The sequence below is a fragment of the Schistocerca americana genome, chromosome 2 (genome assembly GCF_021461395.2).
Source record: "Schistocerca americana isolate TAMUIC-IGC-003095 chromosome 2, iqSchAmer2.1, whole genome shotgun sequence".
Lineage (NCBI taxonomy): Eukaryota > Metazoa > Arthropoda > Insecta > Orthoptera > Acrididae > Schistocerca > Schistocerca americana.
In genome coordinates, this window is record NC_060120.1 from 370,365,556 (window position 1) to 370,385,822 (window position 20,267).

The 20,267-nt window shown below is 42.9% G+C and overlaps 1 protein-coding gene and 1 pseudogene across 4 annotated transcripts in view; one reads left to right on the forward strand and one right to left on the reverse strand.

Annotated features, from left to right (window-relative positions):
* Positions 1-20,267, forward strand: part of LOC124596381 (prominin-like protein) — a 527,082-nt gene that overhangs the window by 137,531 nt on the left and 369,284 nt on the right. The gene's annotated exons all lie outside the window — the stretch shown is intronic.
* Positions 5,116-5,233, reverse strand: LOC124597411 (annotated as a pseudogene).

The window sequence follows — 20,267 nt, forward strand, 5'->3', positions numbered from 1 at the left end:
ATCCTCGAAACAATCCCCGAGGTTGTGGCTAAACCGTGTCTCCGCAATACCCTTTCTTCAAGGGGTGCTAGTCTTAGAATTTTCTCAGGGGAGCTTATGTGAAGTCTGAGAGGTAGCAGATGAGATACTGACGCTGTGAGGACCGACCGTCAGTCGTTCTCGGGTAGTTCAGTTGCTAAAGCTTTTGCGCGCAAAAGGCAAAGGTCCTTGGTTCGAGAACCCGTCCGGCACACAGTTTTAATCTCCCGGGAAGTTAATGTTGCTCTTCGTGCAGTTTTGGTGTTGACACGGTTCGCAAAGGTGATATTCAGTTCAGCAGCGATTTTTGCAGCTGTCGTCTTATTTTCGTCACAATCTTCTTCAATTACCGTGTATCACGATCACTCAACTCATACTTTCGTCCGAACTGTGACTTAGTGAATGATGATTCTCCGCTTTCGCTATATGCGGTACAAACCTTCGACAGGGTGCCTCTTGATACACACAACACTTTGGATACAGCAGCACCAGCTGCAGGTTTGGCTAGCATCACCGCTTGTGTTAAAGCATGCTTTTCTCGCGCTGTTTCCATGTTTTTGTCCAACCCTTGTATTTCATTTAAGTGATTGGCAGTATTCCTGGCAGGACGGAAAATAGTGTAAAACAAGCAAAAAATGATCTATGGAGAAAATTGTCGAATTGATCCAAATAGAACAGCAGTTGAAACGATAATTAAATGGACACCCTAGCTGCAAACAGGCGTTGATGTACTTCATTGGGGACATGTTGAAAATGTGTGCCCCGCTAGCAGCTGGGGTGTCCATTTAATTATCGTTTCATTTCTAGCAAAGCTGCTTGGTCATCCACGGTAACTGTTCTTTCGGGAACAGATACTTCCGTCATATATAGAACAGCAATTATCATGGAGATTTACTAGATTTTTAACCAGTTTTTAAACTTCTTGTGTACAGCTGTCGCATGACTGTAGTATAAGATTGCCCACTGACATCGTTCACAACGAGGAAAATTGCTATTCTCGTTTCGCGTGCTGATAAAAATTCTAATGATGCCTGTCAGGTGATGTCGATGAGATAATGGAAGAGGTATATTCGCGACGCATGTCAGCGTAAGCAGTTACGACAGTGCTTGCTTTTGTTCCTCGGACTCCTTGCTCTCAGCACAATGCTTCTTCTGTCTTTATCGATAACGGATCACTGTTGGCAACAAGCTTAGCGGAATTACATTCGAGGCAGAATTCCTGATCCCTTGTCTTCGCCTAAGGTCGAATTATCAAGATATCGTTTGCGAGATAAGGAACAGGAAGACTGTTAGTTGTTTCTTGGAAACTGACGTTATACTAGCCCCAAGAGCTCTATGAAACCTCGCCTTCATTTCAATTGTGTTAGTACCTTTCCTTGAAAGTGCGTGTTTTTGTTTACTAATGCCTACTGAACATTTCGTTTAATAGGGGAAAAGACAGATACTTCATACAACTGCAGTAGCAACGAAAAAGATCTAATCAGATTATTAACAGAGCTAATCGTTCCAGAGATCTTTATAGAGCAGCCATCTGCTAACATGTGACGCAAGCCCGTCGGTAATATTCAAGAAACACCTGCCCAGCTAAAATCCATAGCGATTTTCTTTTATTTATTTATTTTTTGCTATTTCACAGGGCCTATCCCAGAAACGAATAGACATTCGCCTTCACCCTCTTTAATGCATATTATTATTGAGCTAACTTGCACAGCAGTTTCTAAAAGTGCATTTTTTTCCTCGTTTCTGGAACAATTTGTTGAGGTATTGAAGTATCTGGCGTCGTGACCTCTTGTGAAAGAACCACGGAGCATGATCTAACCGGTAGAAAGCCAAAAATCGTGGCAAACAGGAAAATATAATTTGATCTTACTGCGATTATTAATATTCGGTTTGTTGACATTATCATAAAGATTATTTTATAAGTTCCTGATCGGATTAAGGAGGATTGTATAATGGTAAGACAGATTTCGAAACCAAATTTTAAATTGCAAAAGATTTCTAGAGGTAGATTTACGCTCTTATCATAATTTATTTGTTATGAACTGCAAATTAAAACTGAAGATATTGCAGGAAGGTAGGGAACGAGAGATCTAACTTGTATAAATTGAAAGAATCAGAAGTTGTCGAGAGTTCGAAAAGGAGCGTTAGACAACGGTTGACGGAAAGAGGGCAAGTGACTACAGTAGATAAAGAATGGGTCTCTTTGAAATATGAAATAGTGAAGACAGCAGAGTACCAAATAGGCAAAAAGACGAGGTACCTTAGAAACCCTTGGATAACACACACGATACTGAATTTAATTGACGGATGGAGAAATTATAAAAATGTAGCAAATGAAGCAGGCAAAAGGGAATATAGAGGTCCAAGAAAGGAGATTTACAGAGCATTCAAAATGGCAAAGCTGGAGTAGCTATTGGACAAATGCAAAGTTGCAAAATTGAAAGAACCTTTGGAGAAAAGAGGAACACCTGTATAAGCATTAAGAGCTAGGAAGCCAACTCAGTGCTAAGCAAAGAAGAGAAGACAAAGGTGGAAGCAATATATAGATGATCTGTACAAGCTAAAGGAACTTGAAACACTGTAGAAAGGGAAGAGGAAGTAGATGAAGATGAGCCACGAGGTGGTTCCTTCATCTTCGGAATCAAATCAGTCACTCGGACCTAAGTAACCTGCGACCAGCTTTTCGAAAGAAGCGGCGACATTTTCTGCGCAACCTATGCAACAATGCGCGGGTGCATACAGCGCAAGCTGTGGCTGTTCTGTTCGGTCGATGGGACTGAGAAGTACTGTACCATCTTCCATAAAGCCCCGATTTAAGTCCTCGTGACTTCGATTTGATTCCGTAGATGAAGGAACCACTTCGTGGCATTCGCTTCAGAACTGTTCCAGAGATTCGACAGACAGTAGACCGCTCCATTCGCACCATCAGCAGAACGGGCTCTGCTAACGATATACTATGCCTTCCACATCGCTGGCAACGGGTTCTACACAACGCTGGTGACTACTTCGAAGGGCAGTAGCACGTGCAAACATGCAACTTTTGTATCGGTTGTGAATAAATAGTTGCCACTATTTAAGTTCCAACCCTCGTATGAGACCGGAGCTTCAGTTGGACTGCCTGTTCTAGAGCCAGACAGTCCCGTAAATACAGCCAACTGGATGGCTACTTGATCCGTGCTTTGGCAGACACATAAGCTAGCTTGTAAATATGCCGGCCAATGTGTTTACTGTTTTTACAACAGTGAATGCTGGCTTTATGTTGTGATGCCGACAGTAGACCTGACCTGCAGCTCAGAAAACTGCCGGTCTCATTGTCAGCTACGTTGATGAGTAGTTGCAGTCGTAAGGTATAGCAGTAACAAACCGTTTTGTGACAACAGTATGTGGTTAAAGTCTGTGATAGTTGACTGCCAAGAACAGTTAGGAATGGAGCAGTCTGTACTTTATAGAAGGAAGTGTATGGTCATTTAACAAGGTAAACTCCACGATCATCTCGCAAAGTAAATTCTCCACTATCACCTTTGCGAGCCACAGCATAAGAGCGAAACTACCATTTCTCCGGCATGCGAGTGACAATGTGTCAACGGAGAATAATGGAAAAAATCTGCAAGAAAGCACTGAAAACCATTTTGAGAAAATATAATAATCCTGTGGCTGAATCGTACAAAGTGGAACTGGCTGACGTTAAAATGGATAGTCTTATGGGTGAATATTGAAGCAGCTTCTTATAGAGACTATTACCGTATGAACCTGGATGTAATGTAGGATTTTGTGGGGATTTTTAACAAAAGGGCTACCAAGGATAGAGTAATGTGATTGTAAACAACGAGAAGACTTCTTGGAAATTAGAGAACCATTTCAGCTTTATGAAAATCCTTTTTATTGAGTTCACGACCAGTTACTTTCGCGCGTTTAGTGTTAGACTGTTCGAGGTGGTGTCCTCTGAGCCTCATGAGATAGAGTTCCATGAATAATGGTACTGGTTTTTCTACAATGTAAATCTAGTATCGGTTCTCATTGGTCTCTAACATTTATAATTCGAACTAGTTGACAATTACACCATCAGTTTACTAACTTATGGTTTTACCAATTAATCTGTGATTGGGTCGTTATGTTGCAGCTTTCATTTTCGACAGCTAGTCTGCTTAGCAGTTTAGTTTTCATTCTAAACTGGCGAATGTTGGGTCTTTCATATATATCCCCACTGTTGATTATCGTATGACCTGAGAGATACGTTCATCTGAAGATGTGGCTGTAATGCCACGACTCCAGTCGCGAGTCCAATAAAAAGAATTTTGATACAACTGAATCGATTTTCTAAATTCTAGAATGCATATTCGCTGCTCTGATTGCCTGGGCTACACTGTACAGTCTGCTATAAGGAACGATAAGACTGTTGAGACCGATGTGGCCTAACTCAGGCAGTAGAATAAAGAATATAACAAATTTATATATCAAATTATAATCCCGGGAGTGAACGAAGATATCAGTAACTATCTTATCGATTGTATATAGTGTTCAATCATGCAACTAAGAGGAACTTTAACATTTTCCTTGACTGAAGAACATTGGATCGCCAGGCAGGAAGCTAAAACATACGACAGAATGGATGGTGTGTGTGAGACCCTGTGAAAGATTGTTTTAAACGCCAACAAACATGTGCTCCGCTATATTCTGTGCCATATGATTCATTGTGGTTTAAATTATCAGACAACTTACAGAACGAGTGCTGTGCTGTGTTTTACGATTTGTTTACTGGGGCAAAAAGAATACCTTAAAGTTGACGGTTGTACAAGTAAACCTTCTCTGACTTTAAACTGTGTGGAAATTTGTGAGCAGATTGCGACAAAAACGATGTAAGTTGTATACCCAAGTGTTATATACTAAACTCCGTCCGAACAGGCCTTTGAAGGTCCAATGGTACCGACCGGTCGTCGTGTCATCCTCAGTCCACAGGCGTCACTAGATACGGATATGGAGGGGCGTGTGGTCAGCACACCGCTCTCCCGGCCGTATGTCAGTTTACGAGACCAGAGCCGCTACTTCTCAATCAAGTAGCTCCTCAGTTTACCTCACAAGGGCTGAGTGCACCCCGCATGCCAACAGCGCTCGGCAGACCGGATGGTCACCCATTCAAGTGCTAGCCCAGCCCGACAGCGCTTAACTTCGGTGATCTGACGGGAACCGGTGTTACCACTGCGGCAAGGCCGTTGGCAAATGTTATATGAGAGATCAGAAAACGTATTTTTCTAGATCCAGGAATTTTTTCTCTATAATACCAACAAATATAGATATAACCGAAATAGGATTGGTCGCAACAAATTAGAATGGATTATTAGCTGAGGATGCCACTAAGTCTGTGAGGAGCAGAAATACAGGGTGTTTCAGAATGAATAAACGGGTTTAGGGCCATGTAGCATTAATTACATTCAACTTACAATTTTTAACTCTTCTTCTTCTTCTTCTTCTTCTTTTCAGCGATCACAGGCCCTGTAGACTACGTTCTGCATCAACGATCTGCTTCAACTTCTTCTGCCTCTCGCTGTCCCTCTCCACGATGTGGGTACTCCTAACGCTGCGACGTTCTTCTGTCACCTTTCCACCGTGTGCGAGGTCGGCCTAATGGTCTTCTTGCTTGGACAGTGCCCTCAGATGCCTTCTTAGGAATTCTGTTGGTTTCCATTCTAGCCACATGCCCAGCCCCCTTGCAGTCTCCTATTTAACTTCTGGACGATAGTGGGTTGTTTTGTTAACTGATAAGTTTCAATGTTCCTTTGAACTCTCCAGGTGTCCTCCTCCAAACACAGGTCCCCAGATTTTTCTCATCAGATCTCTTTCAAAAACAGTCAGTTTATCTTTCTTTCTTTCTTTCTTGGTAAGCGTCCCGCTTTCCGAACCATACAGTGCTACTGGACAGATGATGGTGTTATGTATCTTCATCTTTGTGGTGACTGGCAAAGCTTTACTTTTGACTGGGCTGCGTAGAGCGCACAGACAATGTGATGCTGAGGCTGTTATATCCAGTGTTATGGTTTTTACTGCTGAAGCTGTATTTAAACTGACGAACTTGTCTGATTCTGGAATGGTGGTCAATGTCAAGCTGTGGATTTGGATTTGTGACTCGACCGATTTCCACATATTCTGTTTCCTCTTGGTCTATCAAAAGTGCCATTTTGCTGGCACTGTGCCTGAGAGATCTGTACACGTCCTTCAGCTCTTCTTCTGTTTCACTAGGTAAGACTAAATCATCTGCGTTTGCCAGGAATTTTATTTCACTGTGTTCGAAATTTGAGGCCATTGTATAGCTGTAAATTACTCTCTCGAACTACTTTCTTCAATGCAGGAAGAGCCTCTTCTTGCCGTAAGCCTGTTTTGATTGGGAAGTTGGGGATATAGATCCTCTGAACTTAACTACTGCCTCCGAGCCATCCATACACACTTACATCATCCTAATTATTTTACTGGGTACCCTAAATTCTCTTCGTATATTGTAGGGGCTACTTCTGTGGGGGGTGTTGTGTGATGTCCTTAGGTTAGTTGGGTTTAAGTAGTTCTAAGTTCTAGGGGACTGATGACCATAGATGTTAAGTCCCATAGTGCTCAGAGCCACTTCTGTGGATGCTGTCATAGGCTCGATGGAAATTGATGAACATACAGTGAATGTTTTTGTTAAATTCCCAGTATTTCTCTAAGATCTGCCTTAAGAGTAAACAGATTGTGATTTGTGGAACGGTTTGGTCGAAATCCACCCTGGTACTCTTGAATAATGTTTTCTATGTAAGAGTTAACTCTGTCGAGAATGATCATTGACAGAACTTCACATGTTATTTCAGCAAACTGATTCCTCTGTAATTTCCACATTAAAAAAAAATTATAAATAAAACACCAAAAGAAAGAGCAACTCAGTTTTTCGTACAAGTGTTCAGTGTGAGCGCCACTCTCACATTGTGTCGATATGTGAGTTCTTCCCAAACCTTGATCAGTCTGTATGGTGCAATTGCTGCCACAATGGTGTTTTTAAAGCGGGGTACTGCAGCTGGTAACGGAGGCACATACACACGAGCCTAAATGAACACCCAAAGATAAAAATCGCAGACATTTAGTCTGTGTGTGAACGTGGAGTTCATGCAAAACAAGCTCTGTCATCCGCATCATTGTAGCCATGCCTACGGTCTGATACAAAATCGTTTAACCAACCGCTTACTGATTTGTTGCCAGTGAGGCGGCGCATCATCTTGGAGGAAAAAGCCATAGTTCTAGTGCATCACAATAAGAAACGCCAGTTACTTCCCCGAAAAGGAAAGTCCCATGAACTTTCCGTCGGGATACGGAAAAAAAATAAATTTAGGGGAGTCTCGTTGCATCTTATAACTTGTGGAGATTTGCTAACTTTAATTTTGCGTGTTCAGAAACTTCCCTGGCAGAATAAAACTTGTGCCGGACCGAGGCACGAACTCGGGACCTTTGCCTTTCGCGGGCAAGTGATCTACCACTTGAGCTACCCAAGCACGACTCACGCCCCGTACTCACAGCTTTACTTTTGAAGGTAGGAGACTAGGTACCGGCGGAAGAAAAGCTGTGAGGACGGGGCGTCAGTCTTGCTTGGGTAGCTCAGATGGTAGAGCACCCGTCCGCGAAAGGCGAAGGTCCCGAGTTAGTCTCGGTCCGGCACACAGTTTTAATCTGCCAGGAAGTTTCATATCAGCGCACACTCGGCTGCAGAGTGAAAATCTCATTATGCGTGTTCACATTTCCACTTAGGTGAGAAGTTGATTCATGCCTATAGATGACACGATCCAGAAAATCTTCGTAGTCATGCAGCAACATTTAGTTTGCAAAGTTGGCACGTAAACCGTAGTCCGTAGGCTTTAGAGCTTGTAACAAGTGCACACGATAAGGATGCAGTTATAAGCCTCTCCATAAGTCTCCACACAGACGTCTCTAGAATTGCTAATCACGACTAGCCTTCCGAACTGATTTCTTGAGGCTACGCGTGAAAGACTCTCCTCGTTAAACATGTTTTTCAAACACTCTCGGTCGTTCCGTACTCTTCTCTTTGCGCACATGAATACAAGCAAAACTGTTTGAGTTGCTTTTTCGTTTGATGTACTGTTTATAATTGTAAGTTGACCGAAATAAATGCTAAAAAGCCTTAAAACACGTATGTTCATATTGAAATACCCTGTACGCGCATAACGAGCTGGTAATTTTCACCAATTTATTCTCAAATACAGTTAATAATAATAATACGGACGCTACACCAACCCGTAGAGGGAGGCCAAGAGATGAATACACTAAGCAGATACAGAAGGATGTAGGTTGCAGTAAGTACTTGGAGATGAAGCAGCTTGCACAGAATAGAGTAGCATGGAGAGCTGCATCAAACCAGTCTCGGGACTGACAACAACAACAACAACAACAACAACAAACCAACCCGCCATCGGTGTGCCTGTCATCCTAGCCAGAATAATAAGATTTAACGAAGACTCGCCAGTCTGACGGGAGACAGACAGTACTTTACCCAGTCCTCAGCTTGTTAAACAGATTTTCCGCTGACAGTTTGTCACATACAGGCAGCCAGTGATCCTCCTGTGTGGAGAGATTCTGTGGCAGACGTCCACCTGTGCTGACGCAAAAAGTGGTCAATATTTCGAGATACAGGCAGCTATGTGCACCCAGGCGCACATTACTCTTTGAAGGGCATTTAATATGGAAGCAAAAGAAAACTGTTAAAAGGAGCGATTGAAGTCAAAAATCGAAAACTCGCGTATTTGGCGAAAACAGTTGCCATGAGGGTAGAATATACACAGTTGCTGCAGAAGGAACAAATGGTTGGGGATGTTAAGACAAGGCTTGCGGATTGCTTTGAACACAGTACATGGAAAAATCAGGATATGCCTGGGGAATACAAGATACCAGGGTATGCTGCGAATGCCAATGAAAACTGGCCATAGATTGAAGTGCTCGCAGAAAATAATGGGTCCCAGAGTATTTGCTCTATTAGAAGATGTACAAAAAATGTGTTGTTAACCGACATTCCCGTTCGGATCTGTTTGCAAACAACACGTATTGGTCTCAACATTTTGCATCTAGAAATTTTATGTTTGAACATTTTCGTGTTTTTCTAGGATTATGACGTTGAAAAGTAGCCAAAACTGGGTAGCAGAAAATATCGTATGCCCTGACACCATTTTCATATTCTGTTTAGTATTTTGTAGTTCAGTTAAAACTTCTCAAGTACTATAAAGTGGCATGCCAACATTTACATGTTTTGAACCATTGGAATTCAACTTCTACATGCTAGCACTCTGAAACAATTAGCAAGATGTGTTATCTGCTGAGCCTTACACACACGGAACAAAGCTCTTTGGTGGTGGTGGTGGTGGTGGTGGTGGTGGTGGTGTGTACCTTCTGTAGGGTAACTATAGTAACGAAGTCGTGAGAGCAGGATTGGGTTAAGCAAGGATGGAATAAAGTCTGTTGATTGAACACTGGAAGTGAATAAGAAGCTTTCTGATTTCTACACATCGCTGTCTGTTGGGACACACACAGGTAATCCTGTCTTCGAGACGTAGAGCGAAATTTCCAGCCTCCTTTCTACCCTAATCAGGAAATTGTCGTATCAGAATGATTATAATTAAAATTGTGAAGAACGGTTTTTGGTGTCAATCGCTACGTTAGTTATACATCAAGGTTACATTGACATAGATACGCATGCTCATTGCTATCATTTTTAATCCTGTCGCTGCTGGTGGACATACACATATATATAAAGTAACTGTTTATTTAGAACAGCAACTATTGCCAAGGCGGGATTTGCACCTGCGAACCCCACAAATCAACGCAACTCTGGTTTTCAACGGCGATATTCGTAACAGACTCCTATACTTCGATGGAACAGCGTATTGTAACTGCCTCTAATCTAAAAACACTACCGCGGTCCAAGATGACCTGGCCTCAAGTTAGTTGTAGGTTATACTTACTTCATAACATGCTTCAATGTTTCTTTTCTACAATGACTGGATAATTTGACGATAACCTATACAGATATTTGTGCTATCACAGTTTTGTTGCAATTACAACGTGTATGCGAACATTTACCGTGCAGGGGTGAAATATTGTCAGTTCTGTAATCTTCCTAATCGATAACGTTGCCGCTTTGGACTGGTATGGCGCTCAAAATTATCTTTTTTTCCGTTTGTTTAAGCTACAGTCAAAATTTGGAAATATGGCAATTACGTTTTGGTAAATGGATTTGCTAATTATCATTAGCAGTTTGAATCCTTATATTCAGGATGACGACAATCCAAATCTGCGTCCGGCCATTCAGATTTAGGTTTTCCATGATTTTCCCAAACCGTTCCATGCAAATACCAGGAAGATTCCTTTGAAAGGGTATGGCCGATTTCCTTTCCCGTCCTTGACACAATCCGAGCTTGTGCTCCGTCTCTAATGACCTCGATGTCGACGGGACGTTAAACCCAATCTTCCTTCCTTCCTTCTTTCCTTCCTTTGAATCTTTATTGAATGTTTGTGGCGTAGCCCTTTTTTTGAGTTCGACAATCATTTTTTCTGATGTCTTGAAATAGGCACCATTTGCATTATGATGTACGTAAAATAATTACATATGCTCTGGGGACGGACGATGCGCTCTCTCTCTCTCTCTCTCTCTCTCTCTCTCTCTCTCTCTCTCTCTCTCTCTCTCTCTGCTTGTGTGTTGTAGAAGCGCGCATGAATTCAACGGATGAGATAAAGAACTCCACAATTTGTAGCAGAATTGTCGTGGTATCTAGCGGAAGTATGCGAGAATTAAGAAAGGTTATCTGGCGACGAATGACGAAGCTGAGGAACTCTGCGAGAAGCATGCGTCAGCACTAGAAATCGCTGCGTGTACCACGCGCGGCCGACGTTCTTGTTCTTGGAACTGCCCACGTCCGTATAAATTCCGGGTCAGACAAGGCACACCTGTAGCGTCAGCGGATACGACTCTTCTGTAGGCGCGCGACGGTCCGGGTGACTGCATCGTGTTTGAGTTCTTGCTTGACCAGGAATAGCTGTTGCTGTTCATAAACTTCTTGTCTCTTGGATTCTCTGAAAAATCTGGGTACTTATTCAAGATAAGCTCTCTCTCTCTCTCTCACACTCACACACACACACACACACACACACACACACACACACACACGAACCAGGTGGGACACGAACGTGGATCCTTCTTTTTGCAGTCAGTGCTCTCACCGATTTAGCTATCCAGAAATGACTTCTGCCAAGAAGTTTGAAAACAACGCATAATCTGCTGTAGAGTGAAATATTCATTCTGGAATCAGTTCTCTAGGCCAGACAGTGACGAGGCAATTTCCCCCTGCTATCCATTCTTGTGGGAGTGTGAGCCTTAAAAAGTGTGCAAGTAATCCTCTGTGAAGTTTGGACAGTAGGAGAGAGGTATGGTGGCAGAACTGCTGTGAAGCCGGGTGGAAGTTCTCTGAGTAGTTTAGTCGGCAGAGAATTTGCCGGTGAAAGGCAAAGCTTCCAGATAGAAATCCCGATCCAGAACAGAGTATTAACGTGCCAGGAAGTTTCGAATCATCCCGCAGTGCGGTACATAGTAAAAGTTAATTCCGTTAATGGATTTGCCAGGACGTATAGAAGTATAAAACTGTGTGTACCCTTTCCACAAATATTGGTGTGGTGACAGTTTTATCTGTTATCTTCAGCGTAGCCAGGTGTGTAGGTTGCGTTTAATGCGGACAGTTTGGTCATGAATTGGCAAAGTCGACGATTCTGCATGAGAAATGAGAGTAGTTGTAATTGGTTGATGTATAGTGTAGCCCTATTTCTACATTCGCGTCAAATTAAAGCACTTTTTCTCTATAAAAATAAAACTGTAAGGCAAATTCATAGTAGTACTCTTAGATGATAAAATACTCTCTCATGAGTATATTGGTGCATATTTTGTACGTCCATCACACACAAGCTACAGATAATGCAGCGGTTAATCACCGAATATTTGTATATGTTTCTAGCCACATCATCATAACACCTAGGTCATTATAATGTAATTGGATAGATAAAAAATACACTCGCCAAGCGGCGGCAGGAAAATACATAAACAAAAAATTGTTTTACTTCTCCAAGCTTTCGGAGGCAGGGTTGAAGGGGAAGGTAGAGTGGTGAAAGAAAAGGGATAGAGTTCGGAAAAGTCACCCTGAACCACGAGTCACAAGAGACCTCCCGGCCGGGATGAGAAGGAAAGACGTTTTTGGGAACTACCAACACCTAGGTCAGCGTCATACTAGTATTAATTAATCGTTTGCGATTTTGCACTGAAAAAGATATTGTGTTATAAGTTCTTGTGGTTTTTCCTCCTTAGGAATACATAGAAAGCTGGAATTAATGAGATGTATCAAGCACGTATCTAAAGAAATCTTAATGATTTTCTTAACTTCGTGTATATGTCAAACTGCCACCAGTACAGTATCGAGGAAAACGCCATTATCAGTCTTATTTTCCTCTGAGTTGTTACGTGGAAGCTGCTGTATTTCATGGAAGCCCTTAAAATGGTAGTGATAGACTGGGTTTTAACGACGTGCCGACACGAAATGTGTTCCAAATAATTCCAACTGAATGCGAAGGTAATTGGACTAGAAATAGCGCGTAACACTCTTTACACACTTGCCTTCGATAATGCATGGAAACAGGTGGAAACATGTCGTGGTTCAATCTCGCACTCTGTACAGTGTACGGTCTACAGGCGACTGGGATGGATTTAACCTGGCGAAGCTAAGTTCATCAGTAACATACACTGCGTGTAAGGAATGGTAGAGAATGCCGCAACACACGTAACAGTACTCCAAATATCCGCCCCAAGGCAACATTATCTTTTTATGTCTCTTTCACTAGACGCTAGTGCAGCTTGACAGTCGGAAAAGCCATCTGCGAGTATCCAAACTTAACTGTACGTAAATTAACTGTAATAGTAAGTACTTCTAAGACCTCGATCTGTTTGGATTAAAAGTTGGCCTGTTTGCAGTTGTTAGATTCTGAGCAAACTGCGTTTTAATAGATCCCCATTGTTCTATTCAGTGTGCACTCAGATAACAAAAAGGAACGGATTTCTTACTTATGCGTCACTAATCTTCAAAATGTAAGTACAAGAAACTCAGAACGTTGTGATTACAATATACACCAACGTTTAACGTAAAAGAATAATTGTCACACTTTATTTTTATATGATTTAAAGGTGAAGTGAAAGTATCAGCTTTTTGTGTTAGACTTGTTATTTGAAATACATACAACATTCACTATTGTATTTAGAGACGTCGAAACGGATTTGAATTTTAAAAAAGTGCGTTGCATGTCGTTTGTATAGGAGTCCTAATCGGGATCTGTGCCAGCTGCCGCCGAAAAAGGTGGAAAGTTAAGTTTCACATGTGGCCAGCACCCCCTACCGGTTTTATTAAGAATACCACGAATATTGTTCCTAAAAGCTTGTAAATTCTCCATGAAAATTCGCTTGATGCTGAAGAAAGACTTCGGCCATTATTTTGTTATGCTTCAATACCTTACAAATACCGGGCGTCGTCTTGGCACGTTGTTGAGGTACTTGGATGGTAGCATCTGCTGCGAAATATGGCTGCTGTCAATAGCGACCGCTTCATCAGGAAATCTGTACAGTTGCAGACGTCAACCGGGCACCTTCTTTTCAACGCCTTGTAGTAGTCGAAATCCAATTGGAAAGACCTCGTTCATAAATTACAAAGATTGTTGCATACTTTCTTATTTCTCAACAGATACTACATCATGCTTGGGCCAATTTGTTTCGTCCCTTACTGTGACTGGGTGTTTGTGTTGTCCTCAGCATTTCATCATAATTCATGAAAGTGGCGAGATTGGACTGAGCAAAGGTTGGGAATTTGTACCGGGTAGTTCTTATGCTTTTCCTTTGGCAGAATGAAAGGCTTCTTTTTTAACGCTTGAACTCACGCCCTGTCACTGTGGGTGAAAAGATTTTCTCTTCCGTTGAGATCAGTGCTTAAATTTCATAATTATTTGCATCAAACCAGTCCTGATATTTCCTGCTTCTTTGCAGGTATCCTGTACTGCTAGGCATATTCGTCAAACTTCTCATTATCAAATGTGTGTCTACAGCCCTTGTTTTGTTTACTCTTCTGGGCAGATGATCAGAAATGCGTGACGTATCCAGTAAGTCGGTGATCTGTCCCAACAGTCTTCGGCTTGTCTTCACTTCAGTGATGAAAACAATTTGCAGATCTTTCTTTCTGACAGTTGCATAGTCATCGAGAGGCCAATGCTGTGATTTCAGTAATGCTTCGTAAAAAGAAATGTCAAATCGCTTTGTGTGTGTTGCGTATGGAACGTTTCAAGGTAAAATATGTAGCATTTATGTCTTGTGCTCTTTTCCAACGACAAATTTGAGACTCTCTTAAACGAAACAAGGTAGCGCAGTGATTAAGGCACTGAAGTTTCTTTCAGAAAGAGCGAGGCCTACCCGGCCATCCAGATTTTGGTTTTCTGTCGCGGTTTTAACCTAATGATGCGATTGTTTACCGCATAATGATGATACTGATTTCCTTCTTGTTTCTCGTCCTATCCGAATCCAAATTCTGTGGATTGTAAAGGAGACTTATTTATTAGCGTAAATGTGGAATCAATGTCTCAACGAGTAGCGCTAGTAACGTGACGCGCGTATGCTCTTTGCGTGGAGTTTTTGCCGTGTGTCGCAAGCTGCAGCCGCCGCAACTGCTGGCGTAACGGTTCAGCAATTGCTATTATACCCAGACTGAATTACCCCACCCAGCCTTAAGCTGCCGCGCAGCGCACAATTGGCAGTGAATGTGGCGTCTCACCTCACACATCTGCAGCTGCTCCCGGTTCGACGCCGTTACTTTGGTATTAGTTGCGAATTATGAAACTGTGTAGTATGTATTTCCCCTCCCCCTCCCGCAGCGCCCCCCCCCCCCCGCCCCCCCCCCCCCCCCACAAGAATTATATAGTTCTGTTGAATTTGTTTTTGCCCGTACTCGGCATTGTGTGTGCATTTGGAAGCACATCAGATATCTTCAATTTTCACGTGATGCAGGCAGTTATTTCCTGATTTTTAGACCTTCATTCTGAATATGAAAACAAAAGCCAAATGATTAGACACGTGTACCGTAAATAATTTCATGCATTCCCATCTAATCATCGCGTAATTAAACTGGTTGTCGTTCTGGAAATGCCGAATTGGTCCTGAAGTAATGTAGTTAGATGTTTTGCACTGAAGGAAATCCAGATATGCTACTGTGACATGTGTGATTTACTCTCTCGCACACTTTTTAAAGCAATTTTAACGGTGTCGCGAATCAAACGTTAAAGATTCGTTTCTGTTGATCTATATATGATAGTTATGCGCATCCATGGTGTTTAGGTTACCATGTATCATCTCTGTTACGTCACTTTGGTGATACCCAGATCCTTAATTTCCGAAGCACATAGAATCCTGGAAAATATTGATTGATTCTCATCCAACGTCGTTGCTCAGTCCATAGAGATTTCTTGTAAGGGTATTCTTCGTCCACGTCTATCACTCGTGAAGATCATTTAGTCGAATCTTTCTTTTTTCCGTTTATTATTTGGCACATGTCACAGAATTTTCCTTTTGGAAAGTTGTGCTTTTAATTCGTCGCTCACTCTGCTGTCTTCTGGTTCACTTAAATCGTACAACGAAACGGGATAGGAAAGGGCAGATGGGGGAGGTAAATGGATGGCGTAGGGCTTGCTTGATTCACAGGGCATACAACCATTGAACTGAATCATTTCGAAAGAAAGGAAAATTTTGTAGTAAAGCTACGTTTATTTAGCTTTTCGCGGTATTTTTCAGTGTACTCAGCTCTCCTCACCACCCACCGAAACAATTTATCATATTTTATTTTTCATAGTGCTTATACTTAACACAGTGAAGCATATTCGTTGCACCATATATACTCGAGCTGTTAATCACCAAGAAATAGATGTCGTGTTAGCAAAGTATTAACTTGTCGAAATGAGACAGCCTCGCGAGAGCGGGATTAAGGAAACAGGATATGTGTTGATGAACTTCGATACTTAATACAACTTATTAGTCACTACGGATTGTTTGTCATTAATATGAGCCGAGTTGGTGACACTTCGCTGTCAGCTCCAGGCTGTGATGGGTCCGATTACACAGCTTGAAGCTGCAATGGATGGACATCACTGTTGTGGGCCGGCCATGCGGATCCAATGGACGTCCAGCGCGTCTGAGTCCGCCAGTCGGTCCTCACCTGTGACCAGCCCAGTTACTGATCGTACAGAGGTTGACCACTCACCCGTGGTCGACTGGGGGACGCCTCGGGGCGTGTCAGTCGGCGAAAGACTTCCCAGGGAGCCGCACGTAAGGCCTCCCCGGATAGTCTGATAAACAGGTTCCAGGTATTGTCTGTGGCTGATATTGTCCATGAGCCAGATGCAGTCCCTTGTTGTGTTTCAGAGGGAAACTCCCAGTCTGCAATATACGAGCAATGACGGAGGGTGGGATTATTGGTAGTTGGGAGCTCCAATGTTAAGTGCGTTATGGGGTCCCTTAAGGACATGGCTACCAAGGAGGGGAAGGAGGCCAATGTGCAGTCCGTTGCATACCGAGTGGAGTGATTTCAAACGTGGAAAGGTTCCTTCCCGATGCCGTCAAGAGAACAGGGCGCAGCCAACTGCAGGTAGTGGCTCACGTCGGTACCAATGATTGTGTCACTATGGATCGAAAGAGCTTTTTTTCTGGTTTTAACCTGCTAACAGAAGTGGTAAAGATTGCCAGTCTTGCTTGCTAGATGAAAGCAGAGATCACCATTTGCAGCATAGTCGACAGGATCTGTTGCAGACCTTAGGTACAGAGCGGATTGGAGGGTCTGAATCAGAGGCTCAAGACGGTTCTGCGACCAGGTCGACTGCAGATTCCTCGACATGCACCATAGAGTGGTGGGGTTTCGGGTTCCGCTGAATAGATTGGGAGTCCACTATACGCAGAAGGCGGCTACACAGGTAGTAGGGGCTGTGTGGTATGGACTGGGCGGTTTTTTAGGTTAGAGGGTTTCGGGGGAAATACAAAAGAGGCTTCAGTCTCGAAGGGTGCAGGTCGAACATAGGAAGAACGTAGATCTAGGAAGCATCTGTATAACAGTTGTAAATTGTCGTAGCTGCGTTGTGCTTTGGGAAAGTTCCAGAGCTCCAAGCGCTAATAGAAACCACTGATTCTCAAATCGTTGTAGACACTGAAAGCTGGCTAAAGCCGGAGATAAGTTGAGCCGAAATTTTTACAAACACCCTAACGGTGTTCCGAAAGGATAAGCTAAACACAGTTGGCGGTGGCGTGTTTGTTGCTGTTAGAAGTAGTTTATCTTGTAGTGAAATTAAAGCAGATAATTCCTATGAGTCAGTGTGGGCAGAGGTCATTCTTGGCAACTGGAATAAAAAATATTGCTTTTACCGATCTCCCAACTCAGACGATACAATTTCTGGAAGGTTCAAAGAAAACATTAGTTTAATTTCAAATACGTACCCTACTCGTACAATTAGAGTTGGTGGTGACATAAGTTTATCCTCGATATGTTGGAGGTAATGTGTGTTTAAATCCGGAGGTATGCATAAAACATCATGCGAAATTGTGCTAAACGCATTCTCTGAAAACAATTTCGAGCAATGAGTTCATGAGCCCATGCAAACAGTAAACACTTGACCTCTTAGCAGCAATTAATCCTGAGTTAACAGCGAGCATCAAAGCGAATACTGGCATTAGTGAACATAGGGTAGTCGTAGCGGGATTGAATATTGTAACCCCAAATCCTAGAAAAATACACCTATTAAAAAAAAAGCGGATAAAAATTCACTTGACGCTTTGCTGAGAGACAATCTCCACTCTCTCCAAATTATCATTGTAAGTGTAGACCAGATGTGGCTTCAATTCAAAGAAATAGTATTGACAGAAATTGAGAGATTTATACCAAATAAATTATCAAACGGCAGAGCTGATCCCCATTGGTACACAAACCCTTTGACTGTTCAGAGATGTCACTAAATCCGCCCAAAAATGTAAAAAGTCATTCATGAGCAGCGCCTATTAGAGGGTGGGGGTCTGACAGCCAATCAGTTCCAGTCATTCCACAAGGAAGGAGGTACACGGCTCTGTTGTCTGCAATTCAGCCATGCCTAGACCGTCAATACCGCGGTTCGATCGCGCCCCCATTGTTACTTTGTGCTACGAAGGGCTCGCAACAAGGGAAGTGTCCAGGCGTGTCGGAGTGAACCAAAGCGATGTTGTTCGGATATGGAGAATGTACATAGAGACAGGAATTGTCAATGACATGCATCGCTCCGGCGGCCCAAGGGATGGCCGCTACCTGCGGATTATGTCTCGGAGGAAACCTGACAGCAACGCCACCACGTTGAACAATGTTTTTCGTGCAACCACAGAACGTCGTATTACGACTCAAACTGTGCGCAGTAGGCTTCACGCCCGACGTCCATGGCGAGGTCCATCTTTCCAACCACTCCAGCCGATAGTGCTACCATATCGGCAGCATATTTGCGAGGCATTCCTGTTCGTGGACGACAATACGCGCCCCCATAGTGCACATATTGTGAATCACTTCCTTCAGGATAACGACATCGCTCGACTAGAGTGGCCAGCATGTTCTCCAGACATTGACCCTGTCGAACATCCCTGGGGTAGACTGAAACGGGCTGTTTAAGGACGACGTGACCCACCAACCACTCAGAGGGATCTACGCCGAATCAGCGTTGAGGAGTGGGGCAATCTGGACCAACAGTGCCTTGATGAACATGTGGGTAGTATGCTACGACGAATAGAGGCTTGCAACAATGCAAGAGGACGTGCTACTGGGTATTAGAGGTACCGGTGTGTATAGCAATCTGGACCACCACCTCTGAAGGTCTCACTGTATGCTGGTACAACATGCAATGTGTGGTTTTAATGAGCAATAAAAAGGACGGAAATGATGTTTATGTTGATCTCTATTCCAATTTTCTGTACAGATTCCGGAACTCTCTGAACCGAGGTGATGCAAAACTTCTTTTTTATGTGTATATGTTAGCGGCAAGGCACAATCAACGCGTGATAGCGATGGAAAAAAAACCAGTGACAGTGCTGCTAAAGCTGAGTTACCTAAACACTCTCTCGAATTTCCTTCGCCAAAAAGGACGAAATAAATATTCCAGAATTCGAGGCAAGAACAGCTTCTAACATGAGTCACTTAGAAGTAGATATCCGTGGAGTAGCGAAGTAAGTTAAATCACTTAATAAAAGCAAGTCTTCCGCTGCAGACTGTGTACCAGTTAGATGCCCTTTTGCTTCATACTTATCATATACAACCGCTCGCTCGACGAAGGATCCATAACCAAAGCCTGGAAAGTTGCATGGGTCATACCATTATTCAAGAAAGGTAATAAGAGTAACCCACTAAATTACAGGCCCATATCATTAACGGCAACATGTAGCAGGATTTTGGAACATATATTGTGTTGGAACAAATGGGATCCAGAAAACATCGTTCCCCGAAACAAAACCACCCATTTACACACATGAAGTGTTGAGTGCTATTGACAAGGGATTTAAAATTATGTGTTTCTGGATCTCCAAAAGTCTTTTGACTCTGAACTACACAAGCGGCTTGTAGTGAAATTGCCGGCCGAAGTGTCCGCGCGGTTCTGGCGCTGCAGTCTGGGACCGTGAGACCGCTACGGTCGCAGGTTCGAATCCTGCCTCGGGCATGGATGTGTGTGATGTCCTTAGGTTAGTTAGGTTTAACTAGTTCTAAGTTCTAGGGGACTAATGACCTCAGCAGTTGAGTCCCATATTGCTCAGAGCCATTTGAACCATTTTTTTGTAGTGAAATTGTGTGCCTATGGAATATCGTCTTAGTTACGCGACTAGATTTGTTATTTCCTGTCATAGAGGCAACAGTTCGTAGTAACTGGCGGAAAGTCATCGAGAAAACAGAAGTGATTTCTGACGTTCCGTATCTATATAAACGATTTAGGACACAATCTGAGCAGCGGTCTTGGGTTTTTTGCAGGTGATGCCGTCGTTTGTCGTCTGGTAAAGACATCAGATGATCAAAACAAATTGCAAACGATTTAGAAAAGATGTCTGTATGGTGCGAAAATTGGCAACTGTGAGGTCATCCTCATGAGTGCTGAAAGGAATCCGTTGAACGTCTCTT